This window comes from Micropterus salmoides, unplaced genomic scaffold (assembly GCF_014851395.1).
Source record: "Micropterus salmoides isolate LMB-PRFRI ecotype aquatic unplaced genomic scaffold, ASM1485139v1 Ms_hic_scaffold_3462, whole genome shotgun sequence".
Lineage (NCBI taxonomy): Eukaryota > Metazoa > Chordata > Actinopteri > Centrarchiformes > Centrarchidae > Micropterus > Micropterus salmoides.
In genome coordinates, this window is record NW_024042776.1 from 68,081 (window position 1) to 93,297 (window position 25,217).

General features: G+C 44.2%; 1 pseudogene; it reads left to right on the forward strand.

Moving 5' to 3' along the window:
* The window catches only part of LOC119884453, a 32,381-nt pseudogene extending 13,109 nt beyond the window's left edge, over positions 1-19,272 (forward strand).
* The last annotated feature ends 5,945 nt before the right edge of the window (positions 19,273-25,217 follow it).

Consider the following 25,217-nt stretch of genomic DNA (forward strand, 5'->3'; position numbering starts at 1 on the left):
AGTTATTATGTTATGGATCAGTGATACAAACTGAAGCCCTGCCCACCACCTAAATGTAAAGTACATTATTGGATGCTGCATTGATTGACAGGTCTTTAGTTTTTTGAGTCCATGACTCTGTGGAGGTAAACAACGACACAGCAGGTGTTTCTGTCTGACCTGCTTCACCTGCTTCACCTGCACGGCATCCAGGCTTCCTCACCTGTCCTCACCTTTTTGACTCTATGTTTGGTTTATTGAGTCAGCAGAATCTTGGGGGTCTCTGTCTGTTTCAGACAATCAGAACCCGTTTGATGATCTGCATCCAATTTGAAACAGACGGAGACCTTTAATCTTTCCTGTTCTAACAGATTTCTTCACCTGTAAGAGGGAACTGATCAGCTATCTGTGATCTGATCAGGAAATATCAAAGATACGTTTGAAGTCATTTAGAAACTTTATTTTACCCTGTAAAATGTCTTTTGGTCCCAATTCTTTATCCTGATTAAATATTTATTTTATTTTGTGTTTATGTAAAAAAAAAAAAGACGTTGTCATGGAGGGACGGCTGAACACACCTGATCCCCTTATGCCCCGGATACAGAGCCTCAGTAATACTAGAGATGATCTGATCCTGATCAGTCTTTTTATAATGGTTAGACCTGCCATATTGCTGCTAAATCCAGTTTAATATTTGTTATTGTCTAAACAAATCAATCTGTCCGTGATGTCAGATGATATCTTTAACCACCATCAGAGGTCGGAGATCTGTTGGGCTGTGAATGTTGAGGAGGAGCATTTAAATCTGCAGCTTTGATCGGTTTCTCATGTCTGTGTCTGTCTGTGGTTTCAGAGGGGAACATTAAGATGTTCATGCGTGGCCGACCGATCACCATGTTCATCCCTTCAGATGTGGACAACTACGAGGACGTCCGTACAGAACTTCCTTCAGAGAGACTCAAGCTAGAATGGGTGTATCCTTCAGCACATTTTATACAAGAAATGTTGTAAACCACTTAAAATCAGAATCTTATATACATATAATCGAAATATCAGTCGGGCTCTAATGACAATTAGCTTTAGTGCTTAGCTTAAAAAGACGTGCAGTTGTATTAGCAAACTGTAGGTAAAAGCTAAAAGTAGTAATAACAGAGCAGCTGAAGTAGAATGTCCTGACAGAGGCTTTCCTAATGTAACATCAGGGGTGGATGAGATCTACTAAAGGATGCTCAGGTGAGCTGAGAGTGTCATCTACATGTAACTGGTTACAGTATATAAAGACTAAAAGTTAGTGGAGCCAGAACTGCGCCTCAGATCTACAGTAGAACCTAGAAAGGAGATCAGGCAGCAGCCTATTAGATCCAGGTAAATAGCTAATACAGACATCCCATAATTAGATTAACATAATTTCACACATCAGACTATTCATCACAAAGTAAGAATCCTATGAAAGAGAAAATGGCTCCAACATTTAGTAAATCCTCGGTAAATCAGAAATAAGCCCTTCCCAGATCCTCAGGATATCTTCAGTAGGTCTCAGTAGGGCTTCAGTAGCTCTTTACTGGATCCCCAGGAGACCTTTAGTATGTTTGCAATAGATCCTCAGGAGATCCCCAGGAGACCTTTAGTATGTTTGCAATAGATCCTCAGTAGATCCCCAGGAGACCTTTAGTATGTTTGCAATAGATCCCCAGGAGACCTTTAGTATGTCTGCAATAGATCCCCAGGAGACCTTTAGTATGTCTGCAATAGATCCCCAGGAGACCTTTAGTATGTCTGCAATAGATCCCCAGGAGACCTTTAGTATGTCTGCAATAGATCCCCAGGAGACCTTTAGTATGTCTGCAATAGATCCCCAGGAGACCTTTAGTATGTCTGCAATAGATCCCCAGGAGACCTTTAGTATGTCTGCAATAGATCCCCAGGAGACCTTTAGTATGTCTGCAATAGATCCCAGGAGACCTTTAGTATGTCTGCAATAGATCCAGGAGACCTTTAGTATGTCTGCAATAGATCCCAGGAGACCTTTAGTATGTTGCAATAGATCCTCAGGAGACCTTTAGTATGTCTGCAATAGATCCTCAGGAGACCTTTAGTATGTCTGCAATAGATCCTCAGGAGACCTTTAGTATGTCTGCAATAGATCCCCAGGAGACCTTTAGTATGTCTGCAATAGATCCCAGGAGACCTTTAGTATGTCTGCAATAGATCCTCAGGAGACCTTTAGTATGTCTGCAAGATCCTCAGGAGACCTTTAGTATGTTGCAATAGATCCTCAGGAGACCTTTAGTATGTCTGCAATAGATCCTCAGGAGACCTTTAGTATGTCTGCAATAGATCCCAGGAGACCTTTAGTATGTCTGCAATAGATCCTCAGTAGATCCCCAGGAGACCTTTAGTATGTCTGCAATAGATCCTCAGGAGACCTTTAGTATGTTGCAATAGATCCTCAGTAGATCCCAGGAGACCTTTAGTATGTTGCAATAGATCCTCAGGAGACCTTTAGTATGTCTGCAATAGATCCTCAGGAGACCTTTAGTATGTCTGCAATAGATCCTCAGGAGACCTTTAGTATGTTTGCAATAGATCCTCAGGAGACCTTTAGTATGTCTGCAATAGATCCTCAGGAGACCTTTAGTATGTCTGCAATAGATCCTCAGGAGACCTTTAGTATGTCTGCAATAGATCCTCAGGAGACCTTTAGTATGTCTGCAATAGATCCCAGGAGACCTTTAGTATGTCTGCAATAGATCCTCAGTAGATCCCCAGGAGACCTTTAGTATGTCTGCAATAGATCCTCATAGATCCCAGGAGACCTTTAGTATGTCTGCAATAGATCCTCAGGAGACCTTTAGTATGTCTGCAATAGATCCTCAGTAGATCCCAGGAGACCTTTAGTATGTTTGCAATAGAACCTCAGGAGACCTTTAGTATGTCTGCAATAGATCCTCAGTAGATCCCCAGGAGACCTTTAGTATGTTTGCAATAGATCCCAGGAGACCTTTAGTATGTCTGCAATAGATCCTCAGGAGACCTTTAGTATGTCTGCAATAGATCCTCAGGAGACCTTTAGTATGTTTGCATAGATCCTCAGGAGACCTTTAGTATGTTTGCAATAACGAAATGAAAATTAAAGTAGATCCCCATCGATCAGTAGATCCTCGGCAGACCTTTAATAAACCTTCAGTAGATTGTCGGTAGATCTCCTGGTGCTTCCTTGACTTCCTGCAGGTACGGTTACCGTGGCAGAGACTGCAGAGCAAACGTCTACCTCCTTCCAACAGGAGAGATTGTTTACTTCATTGCCTCTGTCGTAGTTCTCTTTAACTACGAAGAACGAACTCAGAGACATTACCTCGGACACACCGACTGTGTCAAGTGGTGAGAAAACACCCCTATAAAAATCATCTGCTGCTCTGTGGTGACAGGTCTGTGACATCACCTCTCTGTTTCTCTCTGTCAGTTGGCCATCCATCCTGATAAGATCCGGATGGCTACGGGACAGATAGCAGGAGTGGACAAAGACGGACGGGTGAGGACGAACAGGATTAATTAGACATTTCACTTTTCAGCAGTTAATAAACGCTAAATTAAAATATTTCAGACGGGCCAATGGACAAATCAACTCATTACTGTCTTTAATGCAGTCTAATATAATATATAGTAATAACCATGGTAACTGTACACAACAAAGATGGCGGCACCAGAAGGCTCAGAATGATCAGAAGACAACATTTGAAAAATGTCATGATGTTTTGTGATGATTGGGCGAACACTGTCTGAGTTATAGCCTTATCTGTGCTATGCCACGGTAGGGCTGGGCGGTATATCGGTATATAATGTATACCGATATAATTTCAAAAGAGATATGAAATTGGACAATACCGTTTATATAGTTTGATGTTGAGTTAATTAATGTTTCTGTAAAGTCCTGCCAGCGTTTGCTCCTCTCTCCCTCCTCACCGTGCAGCCCCGCCCCTCCCTCTGCGTCTGCATGCAGCCTTCTACTCACAAGATGGAGGGAGACACAGTGCTGGTCAACGCTGTTAAAGACCTGGCTTGTAAAAAGAAAAGCACGGTTCATTCAGTGTTTCCCACACATACACTTTACTTCCCAGGTTAGGCGACACACTGTAGCATTTATCAGAGAAACAGTGATTATGTTACAAGTCGCGACACTGTGGATATTTTACAAGAGCGGACCAGGTAAAGCGACTGTGAACACACCAGTCATCTGTTATTTGTCAGCTACCACATTGGTTTTGTTGTCAACACGTCTCCTCAACGTGCAGCTTAGCTGCTGCTGTGAACGGAATCACGGGAGGAAAAGTTACTGATGGAGAAAGTCACCGAAGCGGACACACAGGGAGAGAGAGACGGTAAAGGCACTTTTCCACTGCTCGGTAACAGCTCGATTTTCTTTACTTTTCCATGATGTAAAAATTGTACTTGTACCTGCTACCAGGTACCTTTTTCGTATCACCTCCGTCTGATCTGTCTTTACATTCTGAGTAATGTTGAAACTTTTAAACTTTTAATCAGGAGACAGCTGTGTGTGCGTTTTCGTGTGTGTGTGTCGCATTGAACATTACGTCGCGGCAGTTGTGTGTGGCGTTGCTATGACGACCAGCTAGCTTGAAAGGCACTATCTCTGGGTGCTATCTGCAATGGAAAACGGAGCACGGCCAAACCGAGTCGAGCTGGTACTGGTTATGGAAAAACGGCATAAGAAGCGGGCAACTCTGAGGTGTTTGCAGCGGAGACGTTAGGTCTGCGAGTGGGAAGAGAAATGAAGGAGGCAAATTCAATGTGAGTGGTACTTAAGATGTAGAATGAAGTATAATTAAAATGGTGAAATAAAAATAGCTAAGTTACTAAAAATAGTGAAAACATGCCTGGAATTAGGGACAGCAAGCAGGTCCTTGTCAGAGGACCGCAGGGACCGTGCCTGAGTGCAGGGATGGAGTAGTTCTGTGAGGTACTGAGGTGCAAGTCCATGGAGAGATTGTACGTCAGGAGGAGGATTTTATATTTGATCCGGGACCCAGAGTTGGAAGACATGCTTTGACCAAGGCAGTCAACATTGGATCCTGTTTGCTGGTGGTGGCCTTTGCTTTGACACTAGCTCAAGAACTTGAGCTGTTTGAGAGGGGAGAAAGAGGAGAGGCAGTCCTGCGGTGTGAAGACAGTTGAAGAGTTTGTGTCTAGCTGCGGTAGTGTGGTTGGGTGGGAGGAGCTGGACAGCTGCAGTTGCTGGTGGATGGTTTCTACCTTTTTCTGGAAGTATTCCAGGAACCTGGAGCATAGGCCAGCAGCATCAGATGGTTGAGGAGGGTCAGGTGGACAGAGTAGGTGGTTGATAGAGGAAAAAAGCTGTTTAGGTTGATGTTGTTGGTTGCAAATGAGTGTGAGTAATAGTTAGTTTTCGCCCTGGGAAGAGCATCTTTGTAGCTCTTAACATGGCGTTGTAGGCTTCCTGGTGGACAGTGAGGCCAGATTTTTTTATAGTACCTCTCCAGCCCCCGCCCTGATTCCTTCATAAGACGGAGTTCACCAGTGAACCAGGTAGCAGGACAGGAGAAGGAGACAGATAAAGTGATGAGGGGGGCAACAGAGTCCAGACTACGTGACAGGGCCAAGGTAGGGCATTCAAGGTAGATTTCAGGTATATATGTGGACATATCCTGTGAGCAGGGTCCAACATTATCACCAGCCAACAGCCAAATGCTGCTAAATTATGCAGATGGCTGGTAGATATACTTCACTCACCAGCCAATAAACATTGGCAATTTATTGATTGGCGGGTAGACTTTGTGTATCACTAGCCATAGGCTGGTGGACCTAAAAGTTAATTTTGCACCCTGACTGTGAGCTTTATGATGATTGGCTCAACGATTGCTGACGTTTTATGTCTATGTGCTAAGCCCCGCCCTTTGTGAAGATATTTGGTTGGCAGCGGGCATGTTTTTCAACCAGTCCTGCTCATTGGACTTGGCCTTGCTCACGCCGTCTGGCTGTGTGGGCTTGTATTTCTGGGTGAGCATTTGTGCATCATTTCCAGGAATTAGGCCCAGTCTCGGATATCAGGCTCATTTCAGCTCTCTGAATCCGAACCTCAACAGACTCAACTCCCGGTTTATTCCTATCCACGGCTTAAACTTCAAAGTGTGATAATGATAACAGCCTGACTTTTTGTCCATGCCTTCAGGCACTACAGCCTCACGTTCGGATCTGGGACAGCGTCAGTCTGTCCACTCTGCAGGTCATCGGTTTGGGAACATTCGAGCGAGGCGTTGGCTCTCTGTCTTTTTCCAAAGCTGTGAGTATCATCCCTCTCTCTCTTTCTCTCTGTTCCTCTCTCTTTCTCTCTGTTCTCCCCCCCCCCCTCTCTCTCTCTCTCTCCCTCTCTCTCCTTCACCCCAACCGGTCGAGGCAGATGGTCGCCCACCCTGAGCCATGGTTCTGCTCGAGGTTTCTGCCTCTTAAAGGAAGTTTTTCCTTGCCTCTGTCTCCTAGTGCAGCTCTGGTGGGAACTGTTGGGCTTCTGTAAATAACATCACAGAGTACGGTCTAGACCTGCTCTTTATGAAAAGCGCTGTGAGATAACTGTTGTTATGATTTGGCGCTATATAAATAAAATTGAATTGAATCTCACCTCTGTCTGTCTGTATCTCTGTCTGTATCTCTGTCTCATTCTGTCTGTCTGTATCTCTGTCTCACCTCTGTCTGTATCTCTGTCTCATTCTGTCTGTCTGTATCTCTGTCTCACCTCTGTCTGTATCTCTGTCTCACCTCTTTCTGTCTGTATCTCTGTATCTTTATCTCATCTCTGTCTGTATCTCTCTCACCTGTCTGTCTATATCTCTGTCTGTATCTCTGTCTCACCTATCTCACCTCTGTCTGTCTGTATCTCTGTCTCACCTCTATCTCACCTCTGTCTGTCTGTATCTCTGTCTGTATCTCTGTCTCACCTCTATCTCACCTCTGTCTGTCTGTATCTCTGTCTGTATCTCTGTCTCACCTCTATCTCATTCTGTCTGTCTGTATCTCTGTCTGTATCTCTGTCTCACCTCTATCTCACCTCTGTCTGTCTGTATCTCTGTCTGTATCTCTGTCTCACCTCTATCTGTCTGTATCTCTGTCTATATCTCTGTCTGTATCTCTGTCTCACCTCTGTCTGTCTGTATCTCTGTCTCACCTCTATCTCACCTCTCTCTGTCTGTATCTCTATCTCATTCTGTCTGTCTGTATCTCTATCTCACCTCTGTCTGTCTGTATCTCTGTCTCACCTCTATCTCACCTCTGTCTGTCTGTATCTCTGTCTGTATCTCTGTCTCACCTCTGTCTGTCTGTATCTCTGTCTGTATCTCTGTCTCACCTCTGTCTGTCTATATCTCTGTCTCACCTCTGTCTGTCTGTATCTCTGTCTCATCTCTATCTCACCTCTGTCTGTCTGTATCTCTGTCTCATCTCTATCTCACCTCTGTCTGTCTGTATCTCTATCTCATTCTGTCTGTCTGTATCTCTATCTCACCTCTATCTCACCTCTGTCTGTCTGTATCTCTATCTCACCTCTATCTCACCTCTGTCTGTCTGTATCTCTGTCTGTATCTCTATCTCACCTCTGTCTGTCTATATCTCTGTCTGTATCTCTATCTCACCTCTGTCTGTATCTCTGTCTCACCTCTGTCTGTATCTCTGTCTCATTCTGTCGGTCTGTATCTCTGTCTCATTCTGTCTGTCTGTATCTCTGTCTCACCTCTGTCTGTATCTCTGTCTCACCTCTTTCTGTCTGTATCTCTGTATCTTTATCTCATCTCTGTCTGTATCTCTCTCACCTGTCTGTCTATATCTCTGTCTGTATCTCTGTCTCACCTATCTCACCTCTGTCTGTCTGTATCTCTGTCTCACCTCTATCTCACCTCTGTCTGTATCTCTGTCTCACCTCTATCTCACCTCTGTCTGTCTGTATCTCTGTCTGTATCTCTGTCTCACCTCTATCTCATTCTGTCTGTCTGTATCTCTGTCTGTATCTCTGTCTCACCTCTATCTCACCTCTGTCTGTCTGTATCTCTGTCTGTATCTCTGTCTCACCTCTATCTCACCTCTGTCTGTCTGTATCTCTGTCTGTATCTCTGTCTCACCTCTATCTGTCTGTATCTCTGTCTATATCTCTGTCTCACCTCTGTCTGTCTGTATCTCTGTCTCACCTCTATCTCACCTCTCTCTGTCTGTATCTCTATCTCATTCTGTCTGTCTGTATCTCTATCTCACCTCTGTCTGTCTGTATCTCTGTCTCACCTCTATCTCACCTCTGTCTGTCTGTATCTCTGTCTGTACTCTGTCTCACCTCTGTCTGTCTGTATCTCTGTCTGTATCTCTGTCTCACCTCTGTCTGTCTATATCTCTGTCTCACCTCTGTCTGTCTGTATCTCTGTCTCATCTCTATCTCACCTCTGTCTGTCTGTATCTCTATCTCATTCTGTCTGTCTGTATCTCTATCTCATTCTGTCTGTCTGTATCTCTATCTCAGCTCTATCTCACCTCTGTCTGTCTGTATCTCTGTCTCACCTCTATCTCTCCTCTGTCTGTCTGTATCTCTGTCTGTGTCTCTGTCTCACTCTGTCTGTCTGTATCTCTGTCTGTATCTCTATCTCACCTCTGTCTGTATCTCTATCTCATTCTGTCTGTCTGTATCTCTGTATCTCTGTCTCACCTCTATTTCACCTCTGTCTGTCTGTATCTCTGTCTCACCTCTGTCTGTCTATATCTCTTTCTGTATCTCTATCTCACCTCTGTCTGTCTGTATCTCTCTCACCTCTGTCTGTCTGTATCTCTGTCTCACCTCTGTCTGTCTGTATCTCTCTCACCTCTGTCTGTCTGTATCTCTGTCTCACCTCTGTCTGTCTGTATCTCTGTCTCACCTCTATCTCTATGTCATTCTGTCTGTCTGTATCTCTATCTCATTCTGTCTGTCTGTATCTCTGTCTCACCTCTATCTCACCTCTGTCTGTATCTCTGTCTCACCTCTATCTCTCCTCTGTATCTCTGTCTCACCTCTGTCTCATCTCTGTCTGTCTGTATCTCTGTCTGTATCTCTATCTCACCTCTGTCTGTCTGTATCTCTATCTGTATCTCTGTCTCACCTCTATTTCACCTCTGTCTGTATCTCTGTCTCACCTCTGTCTGTCTATATCTCTGTGTGTATCTCTGTCTCATTCTGTCTGTCTGTATCTCTGTCTGTATCTCTGTCTCACCTCTGTCTGTCTGTATCTCTGTCTGTATCTCTATCTCACCTCTGTCTGTCTGTCTGTATCTCTGTCTGTATCTCTATCTCACCTCTGTCTGTCTGTATCTCTATCTCATTGCTGTCTCTCACCGTGTCCCTCCCTCTGTCTCCGGTAGGACTCTGGTCAGCACCTGAGCGTTATTGACGACTGTAACGATCACATGCTGACAGTCTGGGATTGGCAGAAGAAGTCAAAGATCGCTGAGATCAAGGTGAGCACTCAGTCGTACTCCTATCACTGCACCCAGACCAGTACAGCAGAATGTCATTCAGGTCTTTGAATTTATACCTTCAGCTTCAACGGCTCTGGTTCTAACTGGTTCTGGCTTGTCTCTTACTGGTTCTAACTGGTTCTGGCTTGTCTCTAACTGGTTCTAACTGGTGTGTTTCAGACCACTAACGAGGTGGTCCTGGCCGTGGAGTTCCACCCCACTGACCCGAACACCATCGTCACCTGTGGAAAGTCGCACATCTTCTTCTGGACCTGGACGGGGAATTCACTGGCTCGTAAACAGGGAATCTTTGGGGTGAGGAGGTGTTGAGTTCTTTTGATATACAGAACTATGCAGATGTTTTAGTGGTGTGGATGAACCACTGTAAAGTCTAAAATAGTCCTAAAATAGATTATATTTATCACTGAACAAAAAGCAAAGTGAGTGAACAGAATTAAGATCTGAATCAAATCAGTATTTGGTGACCAGTTCACTTCGTGAAGTGGCCAGTAGTTGCCTGTATGTGATGCTGGAGGAAAACTCTGCCAACAGTTAGTTTTATTTCCCAGCAGTCATCATTTAGATTGAGATCTTCCTCCCATTTTCTGCACCAGGTAACTTCTTCATGGCCAGTTAGCCTTGGAACAAGCATAAGAAATTTAATCAGATTCACTGACTGTAACTGGGACGTACTTATCTGTCCAAAACTCATGAAGGGACTGAAAGACATTTTACTAACTGCAGATTGTTTCCAGCTTCACAGCTGTCATCTTCTTGAGGTGTTTAAAAGAAACCTTAAATTTAAACCCTGCAGCCATTCTGTTGGTTCTTTGAAGAGCTTTCCCATCAGAGTTCCAGTAAGAAAATAAAAACTTCCCACTGGCAGAAAGCTACAGATCCAAACAGGTAAACGCCTAAATCTGACCTAAGGGGCTAAATCGACCAAGAGCTACTTGAGGTTTGGTGGAGGAGAGACTGCAGCAAAGTGAACTTGAGGAATTTGATCTGCAGACGAACAGGAAGCTCCACCCGGCTGAACACAAAGGGACAAACCTTCAGATTAAAAGTTTGTTTTCACACACGCGGTTAACAGGACTTATAGGCTCACAGAAAACAGCGTTCAGAAAAGAATTCATGAGGTGAGTATCTCATCCTGCAGTGAGATCATGCCACAGAGCTTTTCTGAACAAACCACATCACACGTGTTACTGCCTGTAATTTGTTGTCACAGATGAGACAGACCGACCTGATGAGATAGAGATATATGTGTGTGTGTGTGTGTGTGTGTGTGTGTGTGTGTGTGTGTGTATATATATATATAATCTCACATCTGTCCCAGAGTTCAGTCTGAGCTCAACATGTACGCTGCGTTAATCAGAGCCAGACAGGAAGCGGGCTGTAAAACCAAAACTAAGAGCTAAAAGAGGCTAAACTGTCCTCTGAGATAACTCACCAGCAGAGACGCTTGAATGTCCCAGTTTTAGATTTTATATGAAGTATTGTGAGCATCATGATCCATGTGCAAGAAACTTTGTAAAGACCAGTTAACTCTGGGTGTCAGTAACTGACCTGACCTGGGATCGGTTTAACATTGCAAAGAAAAGCTCAGAGAAGACGAAGTGTGTGTGTTGGCCCAGTTTCAGTAATGGTTTTAGAGACGTGTCGTCAAACTGGCTTCAGCTGGAGCCATGCCAAGAATTAAACGGTTTTCAGGTGAAGTTCTGCACGGGGAGCAGATCAGAGTACACATGTTGAAGTCTGTCTGAACAAGTGTTCAGCAAGAGTCCAGAACAAATGAAACCCGACTCCAGCAGCTACAGGAAGTCAGGCAAAGTGTTTTCAGAGGAAACCTGGAGAAACAGGAAGCGCTTTCTGTGACCTGCTTCCTCCTGCTGGCTGCTGCAGGAACTGCACCTGAAAACATGTCCACCACTGCCGTCCTCAGAAACACAGAAAACACCAGCAGAGGCACAATCCAGATCGTCAGACTGAAATAAATCCAGATCTATAGTCTGAAATAAATCCAGATCTACAGTCTGAAATAAATCCAGATCTACAGTCTGAAATATATCCAGATCTACAGTCTGAAATAAATCCAGATCTTCAGACTGAAATAAATCCAGATCTATAGTCTGAAATAATCTAGATCTACAGTCTGAAATAAATCCAGATCTACAGTCTGTAATAAATCCAGATCTTCAGACTGAAATAAATCCAGATCTATAGTCTGAAATAAATCCAGATCTACAGTCTGTAATAAATCCAGATCTACAGTCTGAAATATATCCAGATCTATAGTCTGAAATATATCCAGATCTACAGTCTGAAATAAATCCAGATCTACAGTCTGAAATAAATCCAGATCTTCAGACTGAAATAAATCCAGATCTTCAGACTGAAATAAATCCAGATCTACAGTCTGAAATAAATCCAGATCTTCAGACTGAAATAAATCCAGATCTTCAGACTGAAATAAATCCAGATCTACAGTCTGAAATAAATCCAGATCTTCAGACTGAAATATATCCAGATCCTCAGCAGAGTCACTGGTGAACACATTTAGTACGTCAACATCTCATTGTGTGACGCTGTCGTTGTGTAAAGCTGCTTCCTTCTGTCAGAATCTGCAGAGACACGGCAGCCAATCAGAGGACAGCTTTCACTCACCTGTGTTTCTGTGTGCAGCGTTTCAGATCAGTCGGCAGGTCAAAGGTCACGAGGGCAGCGTGTTTTGTATGTGTGAGATGAGGAGCGGCACTCTGCTGACCGGGGGAGGGAAAGACCGGAAGATAATCCTGTGGGACCACGAGCTGAGACCGGACCGCGACATCGAGGTCCTGCACACACACCCATACACACTCATTCTCTTTGACCTTACTGGTTCCTGGGAGCCTTGCTCAGAGGACACCTCTCTGTGGCTCTTGGAAGCTGCCTGTGTCTGATGTGTTGGCCACTGAGCAGCGGGACCCTGTTACAAAAAGTTACAAAATTCATTTTCCTGTATTCTCTCAAGTCGCACTATTGACTGAGGTCACGCGTATGTGTGTGTCTACAGGTCCCGGATCAGTATGGAACCATCAGAGCAGTTTCTGAGGGGAAGGGGGACGAGTTTCTGGTCGGAACATCTCGTAACTTCATCCTGAGAGGAACCTTCAATGACGGCTTCCTGGTCGAGGTCCAGGTGAGACCACATGACCTCATCATGCTGTCATGTTGAATGAAGCAGACTTCCTGTTTGTTAAAGTTCAGAATCTGATCATTACGTTGTGAGGCGTTCAGGGTGTCAGAACCTTTGTGTTATGATGTGTCCAGGGTCTCAAGATCTGTACTTTGTGATGTGTTCAGGGTCTCAGCACCTGTGTGTCGTGTTGTGATGTGTCTAGGGTCTCAAGACCTGTACATTGTGATGTGTTCAGGGTCTCAGAACCTTTGTGTCATGTTGTGATGTGTCCAGGGTCACACAGACGAGCTGTGGGGTTTAGCGTCCACCCGTCCAGAGAGATGTTCCTGACGTGTGCTCAGGACCGGCTGGTCTGCCTCTGGAACGCGTTGAACCACAGTCTTCAATGGAGCCGCACGCTGGAGGTGAGGGGCGGCGGGGTCACTGATGGGACTGACTGCTGATTGGATGAGTGATTAATGATGGATGATTGACAGCTCTGTCTTTCCCTCAGGAACATGGACACTGTGCAGATTTCCATCCCAGCGGAGCCGTGGTGGCCATAGGAACACACTCGGGAAAGTCAGTATTGATCGATGATCCAATCCCCACCCCCCCACCCCCCCATGTTGTTCCACCTCTCTCATGATGGCCTATCAGTTCGCACCTGTCTCATGTTGGTCTAACTGGTCGACCTGTCTCAGGTGGTATGTCCTGGATGCTGAGACCACAGACTTGGTGGCAATCCACACCGACGGGAACGAGCAGCTGTCTGTGATGCGCTTCTCTGTAGGTGGGTGGAGTCTAGTTAAACCAGTTTGAATCTGTTTCTATGACAATGTACCTAGAGGGCTGAACTACATGACCCAGAATGCCCCTCTGTGTATCTACAGATGGAGGTCTGTTGGCTGTTGGATCTCATGATAACTTTATTTACCTCTACACCGTCTCCGACAGAGGACGCAAGTACAGCCGCTACGGGAAGTGCACCGTAAGTCTGTCTGCTGTTCACTTCACGTTAGTCTAAAGTCTGTTTGTAGTTTTTAGAGTTAAACGTCACTTTCTGTTAGCCTAATGTCTGTAGTTTTTCATTTAAGAGTAAAACGTCACTTTCTGTTAGCCTAATGTCTGTAGTTTTTAATTTAAGAGTAAAACGTCACTTTCTGTTAGCCTAATGTCTGTAGTTTTTAATTTAAGAGTAAAACGTCACTTTCTGTTAGCCTAATGTCTGTAGTTTTTAATTTAAGAGTAAAACGTCACTTTCTGTTAGCCTAACGTCTGTAGTTTTTAATTTAAGAGTAAAACGTCACTTTCTGTTAGCCTAACGTCTGTAGTTTTTAAATTTAAGGGTGAAACGTCACTTCCTGTTAGCCTGACGTCCGTAGTTTTTAATTTAAGAGTAAAACGTCACTTCCTGTTAGCCTGACGTCCGTAGTTTTTAATTTAAGAGTAAAACGTCACTTTCTGTTAGCCTAACATCCGTAGTTTTTAATTTAAGAGTAAAACGTCACTTTCTGTTAGCCTAACGTCCGTAGTTTTTAATTTAAGAGTAAAACGTCACTTTCTGTTAGCCTAACGTCCGTAGTTTTTAATTTAAGAGTAAAACGTCACTTTCTGTTAGCCTAACGTCTGTAGTTTTTAATTTAAGAGTAAAACGTCACTTTCTGTTAGCCTAACGTCTGTAGTTTTTAATTTAAGAGTAAAACGTCACTTTCTGTTAGCCTAACGTCTGTAGTTTTTAATTTAAGAGTAAAACGTCACTTTCTGTTAGCCTAACGTCTGTAGTTTTTAATTTAAGAGTAAAACGTCACTTCCTGTTAGCCTAACGTCTGTAGTTTTTAATTTAAGAGTAAAACGTCACTTCCTGTTAGCCTAACGTCTGTAGTTTTTAATTTAAGAGTAAAACGTCACTTCCTGTTAGCCTAACGTCTGTAGTTTTTAATTTAAGAGTAAAACGTCACTTTCTGTTAGCCTAATGTCTGTAGTTTTTAATTTAAGAGTAAAACGTCACTTCCTGTTAGCCTAACGTCTGTAGTTTTTAATTTAAGAGTAAAACGTCACTTTCTGTTAGCCTAATGTCTGTAGTTTTTAATTTAAGAGTAAAACGTCACTTTCTGTTAGCCTAACGTCTGTAGTTTTTAATTTAAGAGTTAAACGTCACTTCCTGTTAGCCTAACGTCTGTAGTTTTTAATTTAAGAGTAAAACGTCACTTCCTGTTAGCCTAACGTCTGTAGTTTTTAATTTAAGAGTAAAACGTCACTTCCTGTTAGCCTAACGTCTGTAGTTTTTAATTTAAGAGTAAAACGTCACTTTCTGTTAGCCTAATGTCTGTAGTTTTTAATTTAAGAGTAAAACGTCACTTCCTGTTAGCCTAACGTCTGTAGTTTTTAATTTAAGAGTAAAACGTCACTTTCTGTTAGCCTAATGTCTGTAGTTTTTAATTTAAGAGTAAAACGTCACTTTCTGTTAGCCTAACGTCTGTAGTTTTTAAATTTAAGGGTGAAACGTCACTTCCTGTTAGCCTAACGTCTGTAGTTTTTAATTTAAGAGTTAAACGTCACTTTCTGTTAGCCTAACGTCTGTAGTTTTTAAATTTAAGGGTGAAACGTCACTTCCTGTTAGCCTGACGTCCGTAGTTTTTAATTTAAGAGTAAAACGTCACTTTCTGTTAGCCTAACGTCTGTAGTTTTTAATTTAAGAGTTAAACTTCACTTTCTGTTAGCCTAACGTCTGTAGTTTTTAAAGTGTATTTAAGGAGTTAATCTCCTACCTGAACTACCACAGCTACTTCATTTGGAAAATGTGGTCTGGAGAGAAAACTGGAGAACTACATATCTCAGAGTTCCCAGCTGCAACCACAGTCAGTGTTTGTGTAGGTCACAATGGAGCTCAGGTGTGTTCATGAGTTACCTGAATGTTTCCACAGGGACATTCCAGCTACATCACGCACTTGGATTGGTCACCTGACAACAACTTCATCATGTCCAACTCTGGAGACTACGAGATCCTCTACTGTGAGTACTTCACTGCTGTAGTATTTGTAGTACTGTGTACTTGTAGCTCTGCAATGTGGTGTGTAACAGTTTTGTGTTTTCAGGGAACGTTCCAAATGGTTGTAAACTTATCACAAAGCCTTCAGAGTGTAAAGACATCGACTGGGCAACTTACACCTGCGTACTGGGATACCACGTGTTCGGTTTGTACACCTGCACACCTACACACCTGCACATCTGTATACCTGCACATCTGTACACCTGCACATCTGTATACCTGTACACCTACATACCCGTACATCTGCACATCTGTATACCCGTACACTTGTACATCTGTACACCTGCACATCTGTATACATGTACACCTACATACCCGTACACCTGCACATCTGTATACCTGTACACCTACATACCCGTACACCTGCACATCTGTACACCTGCACATCTGTATACCTGTACACCTACATACCCGTACACCTGCACATCTGTATACCCGTACACTTGTACATCTGTACACCTGCACATCTGTATACATGTACACCTACATACCCGTACACCTGCACACCTACATACCCGTATACCTGCACATCTGTATACCCGTACACCTGTACATCTGTACACCTGCACATCTGTATACATGTACACCTACATACCCGTACACCTGCACACCTACATACCGTATACCTGCACATCTGTATACCCGTACACCTGCACACCTACATACCCGTACACCTGCACATCTGTACATCTGTATACCCGTATACCTGCACATCTGTATACCTGCACACCTGTACACCTGCACATCTGCAAACCTGCACATCTGTACACCTATACATCTGCACACCTGTAAACCTGCACATCTGTATACCCGTACACCTGCACATCTGTACACCTGTACATCTGCAAAACTGCACACCTGTAAACCTGCATACCTGTACACTTGCACACCTGCACATCTGTACACCTGTACACCTGCACATCTGTACACCTGTACACCTGCACACCTGCACATCTGTACATCTGTACACCTGCACATCTGTACAGACGCACGTTTTGCTGTCAAATAACTCGCTTTTGACGTGCCAGTGTGCAATAACATGCCCAACCTGTCTATGAATACTATGGCTTGTCAATCACACCTACATCTGTACACCTACACACCTGTACACAGCTACACAAACACATTTGAAAGCAAAGCGTCGGTGGCTCAGTAGATCATGTGACATCAGATAGTAGACAGGTGATGTTTACCTGGAGTGTGTGTGTGTCAGGTGTGTGGCCCGATGGTTCTGACGGCACCGACATCAATGCTCTGATCAGATCTCACAACAGGAAGGTGATCGCTCTGGCTGACGACTTCTGTAAAGTTCACCTCTTCACCTACCCGTGCTCCAAACCCAAGGTGAGACACTCACAAAGATCAAATGATCAGTAAGAAATCAACGGGCAGATGATGTAACGTGGATCGATTGTGTGTGTGCGTGCAGGCTCCCAGCCACAAGTACAGCGCCCACAGCAGTCATGTGACCAACGTCAGCTTCCTGTACAGAGACAGTCACCTGATCTCGACGGGGGGGAAGGACACCAGCATCATGCAGTGGCGTCTGGTGGAGAAAGCCTCGCTGTCCCTCGCCGACGGCCTCCTGTCTAATTCCGCCCCCCACCGGGCAGACCCCATCTTCAGCCCGCCCCCTCAAGTCACGGCCGCGACTGCACAGGAACCTTCCCCGCCTCCCCCGACCGCCAACGGGACCCAAGACCCCTCCCCAGACACCCCGCCCCCACAAAGCTAACCCCGCCTATCTCTGAGTTAACCCCGCCCTGCTCCGTGTCGACTCCGCCCCCCTCCGACAGCACGGTGAGTCTGAAGGACAGCCTGGAGCCGAGCGACGACACGGCCACGCCCAGCGACGAGGGCCTGCCCCCCTCACCCCCCCTCATAAACTGAGTCAGTGTGAGTGTTGGTACAGCTATCTTTGTGAGGACCCGGCCGACTCTTAGGTTCAGTTTAGGATCAGGTTTAGGATCAAGTTCAGGTTTAGTTAAAGATCAGGTTCAGTCAGGATCAGGTAGCTGTGCTGGTTGAACGAGAGACAAACACACGTTGGATCATTCAGACTTCACTTCCTGTGGACGTCCCGAGCTCTGATCCAGAATCTTGAGAGCCTTCGTGTTTCTTCAGTGATCAGGACAACAGCTGATTCAGTTTGTCATGGTCTGGGGGGTCCTCACAAGTATAGAAGTACAAATGTGCGTGTGTCAGGACTGAAAGCTGCAGGTTTTAATAAAATAAACTTCTTCCTGTTTGAACGTGATGTCACCGTCTAAAACGCCGGCGGCCTTGTATATAAAACTCGGGATGATTAGAAACCGTGTGGATGTCCCTTCATAAATCACATAAGCCTCAGATCCCGCCATCTACATTTCTGTCCGTCCCCCTGGAGAGTCTGATTTACCTGAACAGGGACTCGCACACCTGTCACACCTGGACTCTCATCCTTAAAACATTTGAACGTTTAGTTTTAAAGTCTCACCTTGTTCCAGGTGTGCTCTGTACCTGTCCGTCCCAGAGGACAGGTGGGAACACCTGGACAAAGTGAAGAAGACACATAAAGGTGAGCGTTCTGCTCAGGACACAAAATGTTTCACTGAGACAAAAGATTTAAAGGATGAAGACTGACCGATGTGTTTCAGGTGTGCTCTCCTCTGCTCCAGAGCAGTTAAATAGGAAGTGTTGGGGGGGGGGGGGTCTTAAATGTCTTTTTAGAAACTTGTTTTTAAACCTAAACACTGATTCAAATTTGTTGTGCTGTTATTTTGTTAAACCGCCAAAGTCAATACTTGTGGAAAGATGTTTCACAATAAAAGCACTCCATAGAAGGGACAGTACTACGAGGCTTTTAATGTGAAACTTCCAGGAAATGTGGACCATACAGGAAGGAGCAGAGAGCCTTCAAACTAAAATACACTCTAACACGAGAAACACAGGTGTGTCTCGGACCTTCTCGCGTCACATAATCACAAATATCCTGTTCTTTCAGGTAGACGTTAACTGCAACTCCCAGGATTCATTTCTCTGCGCTGAGAGATCAGGAAACAGGAAGTAGAGAGGATGTAAACAGGAAGCAGGGCCTCCAGAGTAAAAGCTGTGACTGAGACTCCGTGTTTGTATATTTGTGTTCATCACCGGGGGCAGCAGCTCCTCAGATAGCCACGTCACATTCAGCACTCGCATATCTCAGCCAAGCTGTCCTCTGATTGGCTGGTTTTCATTGACTCGCTGCTGTCTGTCTCCTGGACCATGTCACAATGATGTCATGATGATATCACTCCTTCATGTTTTTTCTTTTTAATACTCCTCGTCTTTAATGTCGTCGTCTTTTCTACGCTCGTCTCTGAAGGGCTTGTACAGGGGCTCACCTGGACGTCCAGGGAGGGGCGGGGTTACGGGAGGGGGCGGGGTTTCGTGGGACTTTCTGGATAAAGTGTTGTTTTTTTTTCAGCGATCAGTAACCCGTAATCATGATGATCATGTGACTGTTTGAGCCAATCATGTCTGCTCTCATGCATTCCTGTCAGACGACAGACTGTACTGAAGATTTCAACAAAAAAATGAAAATAAAATTGACGACTCAGAATTCACTTTGTCTCTCTGCTGTTGCTGTGGTGATGGGGACAGCCCAGGGCACCATAACCCAGGACATCAGTCTGTGATCCGATCAGCTGGTGTAATGGAAATAAAGAGTTCAATCCAGGCGTCTTTAAAGGTTTTTATTCTTTGCAAAGGTCAGAAAACATACAGAGTGCCACCAGTCTGCGGAATGTAAGACAGCCAGTGACCTTTTACTGTGATGTTGTTACGCAGCTGTCTCAGGGAGGGAAGGAGTAGGAACCCACTGTCATGAGATGAAGGACCGTCTGATAAGAAACCCCTCTAATGGGCTACTTTCCCATGGGAACCTTCACCTAGCTGCAAGATCTTAAATTATTAAGCACCACACAGGGAAACATTAAAATATTAAATTTCCATCACCTCAGTGTCAGCTGTATGCACATTAATGTAGCTGTCCTTCAGGCTCCTTGCTTGCTAATAACTTGGGTCTCTAACTGGGAGATTGACAACGCCGTCAATCTCCCAGTTAGAGACACAGACTAATCAGTGTTACCTTGTGCTTCTGTGATCATAATAATAATAATAACTCTATTTATAGAGCACTTATCAAAACAGTACGAAGTGCACAGAAGGTAAAACATTAAAATCATAACAGTTAAAAAAGACGACCATAAAATACAACAAAATATGCACAAATGAAAATGAAATTAAAACAGTAAGTGCTGGCTTATTGGATAAAATCAGAAAACACTTTCCGGAATCAATAAGTTTTCAGGCAAGACTTAAAAGAAGACTCTGACATCCTGATGTCCTCAGAGAGGTCATTCCAGAGCCTTGGGGCCCTGACCCCAAAGGCTCTATCTCCTTGTGTTTTCAGCCTGGACTCAGGGATGCACAGGAGACCCCTGCCGGAGGATATCAGGCTGCGCACAGGATCGTAAGGGGTTACACAAACATTTTTTTCCAGAACCTTGGAAAAAGGGCAATAGTGGTTGAGGTTGGTGGGTTCAAGGCCGGGTTTTTTTAGGACTGGTTGAACACAGCACATTTAATATAATCTGGATAACAACTACATGACAGTGAGCTATTTATGATTAAGAGCAAATAGGAGCAATAGCAACTGTCCGCTAAACACTTATTCTTACAGTAATTTGCCTAAGCACTCACAGTTCTTTCCATCGTTTAGTGACTGCTGTTCAATCTCATAGTTGTTCTAAAGTTTTGGTAGCTAACGCTACTTTAGCTCAGCAGCTAGCGATGGCTTCTCCTTCTACCTCTCTCTCTCCTACTTTCTCCTGCTCGGTGTGTCAGATGTTCAGTTACTCTTCTGCCTCCTTTAGCGGTAATGGTACGTGTAATAAGTGTAGTTTATTTATAGACATGGAGGCGAGGCTCAGTGATTTAGAAGTCCGGCTCCGCACCTTGGTAGATCAGTCTTTAGCTACTGTAGCTAGCCAGTCCCCGGTAGTCGGTGCGGAACTGCCTGAGTTGGCCTATGTTAGCCGTCCCCCGGCATCCCTGTGCAGCCAGGAAAGGGGGGCTGGGTGACTGTCCAAAGGAGGATAGTCGTAAGCAGTCAAAGTCCACGGGGCATCATCAACCTGTTCACGTTTCTAACAGATTTTCCCCACTCAGCGACACACCCGCTGAGAAACCAACTCTGATCATTGGCAGCTCCATTTTGAGAAACGTGAAGTTAGCGAAGCCAGCGGCCATAGTTAAGTGCATCCCTGGGGCCAGAGCGGGCGACATTGAGTCTTATTTGAAACTGCTGGCTAAGGATAAACGTAAATACAGTAAGATTGTTATTCACGTCGGCTGTAATGACTCCCGGTTACGCCAGTCGGAGGTCACTAAGATTAATGTTGGGTTGGTGTGTACATATGCAAAAACAATGTCGGACACCGTAGTTTTGTGTATAGCCGCATGTCGTCATTCCGCCGCTGGTTGTCGAGGTGGTGTCCAGCAAACGATGTGGGCTTTGTTGATCATTGGCAGACTTTCTGGGGAAGACCTGGTCTGATCCGGAGAGACGGCATCCATCCCACTTGGGAAGGAGCAGCTCTCATTTCTAGAAATCTGGTCAAGTTTATTAGTGGACCAAATCCATGACAACCCAGAGTTGAGACCAGGAGGCAGAGTCGCAGTTTAACACACTTCTCTGCCCTTCTATTTCAGCAGTTACCCACCCAAAACCCTACGCAGAGTCGCAGTCTAACACACTTCTCTGCTCCTCCATTTCAGGAGGTACTTAGTGAAAATCCTATAGTGACGGTGTCTGCCCCCCGACCATCGAAATTATTTAATCAAAGGTAAACAGAAGAGGAGCTGTGCATAAAAACCTCATAAAAATTAAAACCACAAGAGCAATAGTGCAAACGAATAGGAGAGTTAAATGTGGACTCTTAAACATCAGATCTCTCTCTTCTAAAGGTGTACTACTAAATGAACTAATATCAAATTATGATATTGATTTATTTTGTCTTACTGAAACCTGGCTGGGTGATGGAGATTATGTTAGCCTAAATGAATCCACCCCTCCCAGTCATATTAATACTCACATTCCTCGAGGCACAGGCGGAGTTGCAGCTATCTTCGACTCTAGCCTACTAATCAGCTCTAAACCTAAACCAAACTATAACTCATTTTCAATTCAATTCAGTTCAATTCAATTTTATTTATATAGCGCCAAATCACAACAACAGTTATCTCACAGCGCTTTTCATAAAGAGCAGGTCTAGACCGTACTCTGTGATGATATTTACAGAAGCCCAACAGTTCCCACCAAGAGCAGCACTAGGCGACAGAGGCAAGGAAAAACTTCCTTTTAAGAGGCAGAAACCTCGAGCAGAACCATGACTCAGGGTGGGCGGCCATCTGCCTCGACCGGTTGGGGGTGAAGGAGAGAGAGAGCGAGAGAGAGAGAGAGAGAGCGCAGGAGAGGAATAGAGAGAAAGAGAGGGATGGAAGGAGAGAGAGGGGAGGGAGGCAGCCTACACAAAGCCTTGTTCTTAGTCTTTCGCACCCAAGTTGGAAATCACTGCAACCAATTATTTTTGTTTAGTGTACCGAGCACCTGGTCCGCACTCTGAATTCTTATCTGAATTTGCAGAGTTTTTGTCAACTTTAGTCCTTAAAACGGACAAAGTTATTATTGTAGGAGATTTTAATATTCATGTGGACGTTGAGAATGACAGCTTCAGTACTGCGTTTATCTCTCTGTTAGATTCCATCGGCTTCTCTCAGAGTGTTCATGAACCGACTCACTGTTTTAACCACACCCTCGACCTTGTTTTGGTGTATGGTATTGAAATTGAACATTTAGTGGTGTTCCCACAGAATCCCTCTTTGTCCGACCACTGTTTGATAACTTTTGAGTTTGTATTGCTGAACTACACGCCATTGGGCAAAAATTTCTATACAAGATGTCTGTCTGATAGTGCTGTAGCTAAATTTAAGGATGCGATTCCATCAGCTCTAAATTCATTATCAAGTCACAAAGTAACGGAGGACTCCTATGCTAATTTCAGTCCCTCCCAAATCGATCATCTTGTTGATAGTGCTGCAGGCTCGCTGCGAATGACACTCGACTCTGTAGCCCCTCTAAAAAAGAAATACTAAAACAAAGACGGTTAGCTCCATTGTATAATACTGAAACTCGCAAATTAAAGCAAATATCACGGAAACTTGAGAGGAATTGGCGTTCTACCAAACTGGAAAATTCTCGTTAATTTGGCAAGATAGTCTTAAAAGTTATAGGAAGGCCCTCCGTAATGCCAGAGCAGCGTACTACTCATCATTATAGAGGAAAATAGGAACAACCCAGGTTTCTTTTCAGCACTGTAGCCAGGCTGACAGAGAGTCACAGCTCTATTGAGCCAAGTATTCCCATAGCTCTCAGTAGTTACGATTTCATGAGCTTCTTTAATGATAAAATTCTAGCTATTAGAGACAAAATTCACCAAGACCTGCCCTCAACTGGCACCAACTTATCTCTAAACACAGGAACCTTAGAAACAGCTGTAGAACCAGATATATGTTTAGACTGTTTTGCTTCCCTCAATCTTTACCAACTAACTTCAATAATTTCTTCATCTAAACCATCAACCTGCCTCTTAGACCCCATCCCGACTAGGCTGCTTAAGATGTTTTACCCTTAGTCAGCACCTCTATACTAGATATGATCAATCTATCTCTATCAACAGGCTATGTACCACAGTACTTTAAAGTAGCTGTAATTAAACCTCTTCCAATCCTCTTCACTTTATATATGCTTCCTCTAGGCAATATTATCAGGAAATATTCCATAAGCTTTCATTGTTATGCTGATGATACTCAGTTATATCTATCGATCAAACCAGATGAAACTCATCAGTTAGCTAAACTTCAAATGTGCCTTCAGGATGTTAAAACCTGGATGACCTGTAATTTTCTCATGTTAAACTCAGATAAAACTGAAGTTATTGTTCTGGGGCCTAAGCACCTCCGTGACGCATTATCTAAAGATATAGTTTCCCTGGATGGCATCGTCCTGACCTCCAGCACCACTGTGAGGAATCTTGGAGTTATCTTTGATCAGGACATGTCGTTTAAGTCTCAGATTAAGCAAATTTCAAGGACCGCCTTTTTTCACCTACGTAATATTTCGAAAATCAGGAACATCCTGTCTAAAAATGATGCAGAAAAACTAGTCCATGCATTTCTACTTGTAGACTGGATTACTGCAATTCCTTATTATCAGGCTGCTCGAAAAAGTCCATTAAGACTCTTCAGCTGATCCAGAATGCTGCAGCACGTGTTCTGACAGGAACCAGGAAAAGAGATCACATTTCTCCTGTTTTAGCTTCTTTGCATTGGCTTCCAGTAAAATCCAGAATAGAATTTAAAATCATTCTTCTTACCTACAAAGCTCTTAATGGTCAGGCACCATCTTATCTTAAAGAGCTCATAGTACCTTACTACCCCACCAGAGCACTGCGCTCCCAGAATGCAGGGTTACTTGTGGTTCCTAGAGTCTCCAAAAGTAGACTAGGAGCCAGAGCGTTCAGCTATCAAGCTCCTCTCCTGTGGAACCAGGTTCCAGTTTGGGTTCAGGAGGCAGACACCATCTCCACATTTAAGAGTAGGCTTAAGACTTTCCTCTTTGATAAAGCTTACAGTTAGGGCTGGCTCAGGTGAGTCCTGAACCATCCCTTAGTTATGCTGCTATAGGCCTAGACTGCCGGGGATTTCCCATGATGCACTGAGATCCTCTCTCCTCTACTTTCTCTCCCTCTGTATGCAACCTCATCCCATTATTGCATGTTACTAACACAACTTCCTGCAGGTGTTTCTGGCTCTGGAGCTGTGGAGTCTGGATCTGTGGTTGCGGGTCACCTGCTGCCCCCGTGTTCCTGCTCGACACCCTCTGCTGCAACGACTATTGTTACTAGTCCTGTTGTTATTATAATCATTAACATTACGACTGTTACCATTCACACTACTATAAATATCTGTACCATTTTTCATTTAGTCTATAGCAACATCACCTTTACTGTCTGTACCTCTGTGTGTGGATATTGTGTAGGCTGCCTCCCTCCCCTCTCTCTCCTTCCATCCCTCTCTTTTTCTCTCTGTTCCTCTCCTGCCCTCCATCCCTCTCTCTCTCTCTCTCTCTCTCTCTCTCCTTCACCCCAACCGGTCGAGGCAGATGGCCGCCCACCCTGAGCCATGGTTCTGCTCGAGATTTCTGCCTCTTAAAAGGAAGTTTTTCCTTGCCTCTGTCTCCTAGTGCTGCTCTTGGTAGGAACTGTTGGGCTTCTGTAAATATCATCACAGAGTCGGTCTAGACCTGCTCTTTTATGAAAAGCGCTGTGAGATAACTGTTGTTGTGATTTGGCACTATATAAATAAAATTGAATTGAATTGAATTAAAGCCCTGTAGGCCACTAAAGCCCTTTAGGCCTTGTAGGTCACTAAAGGCCTGTAGGT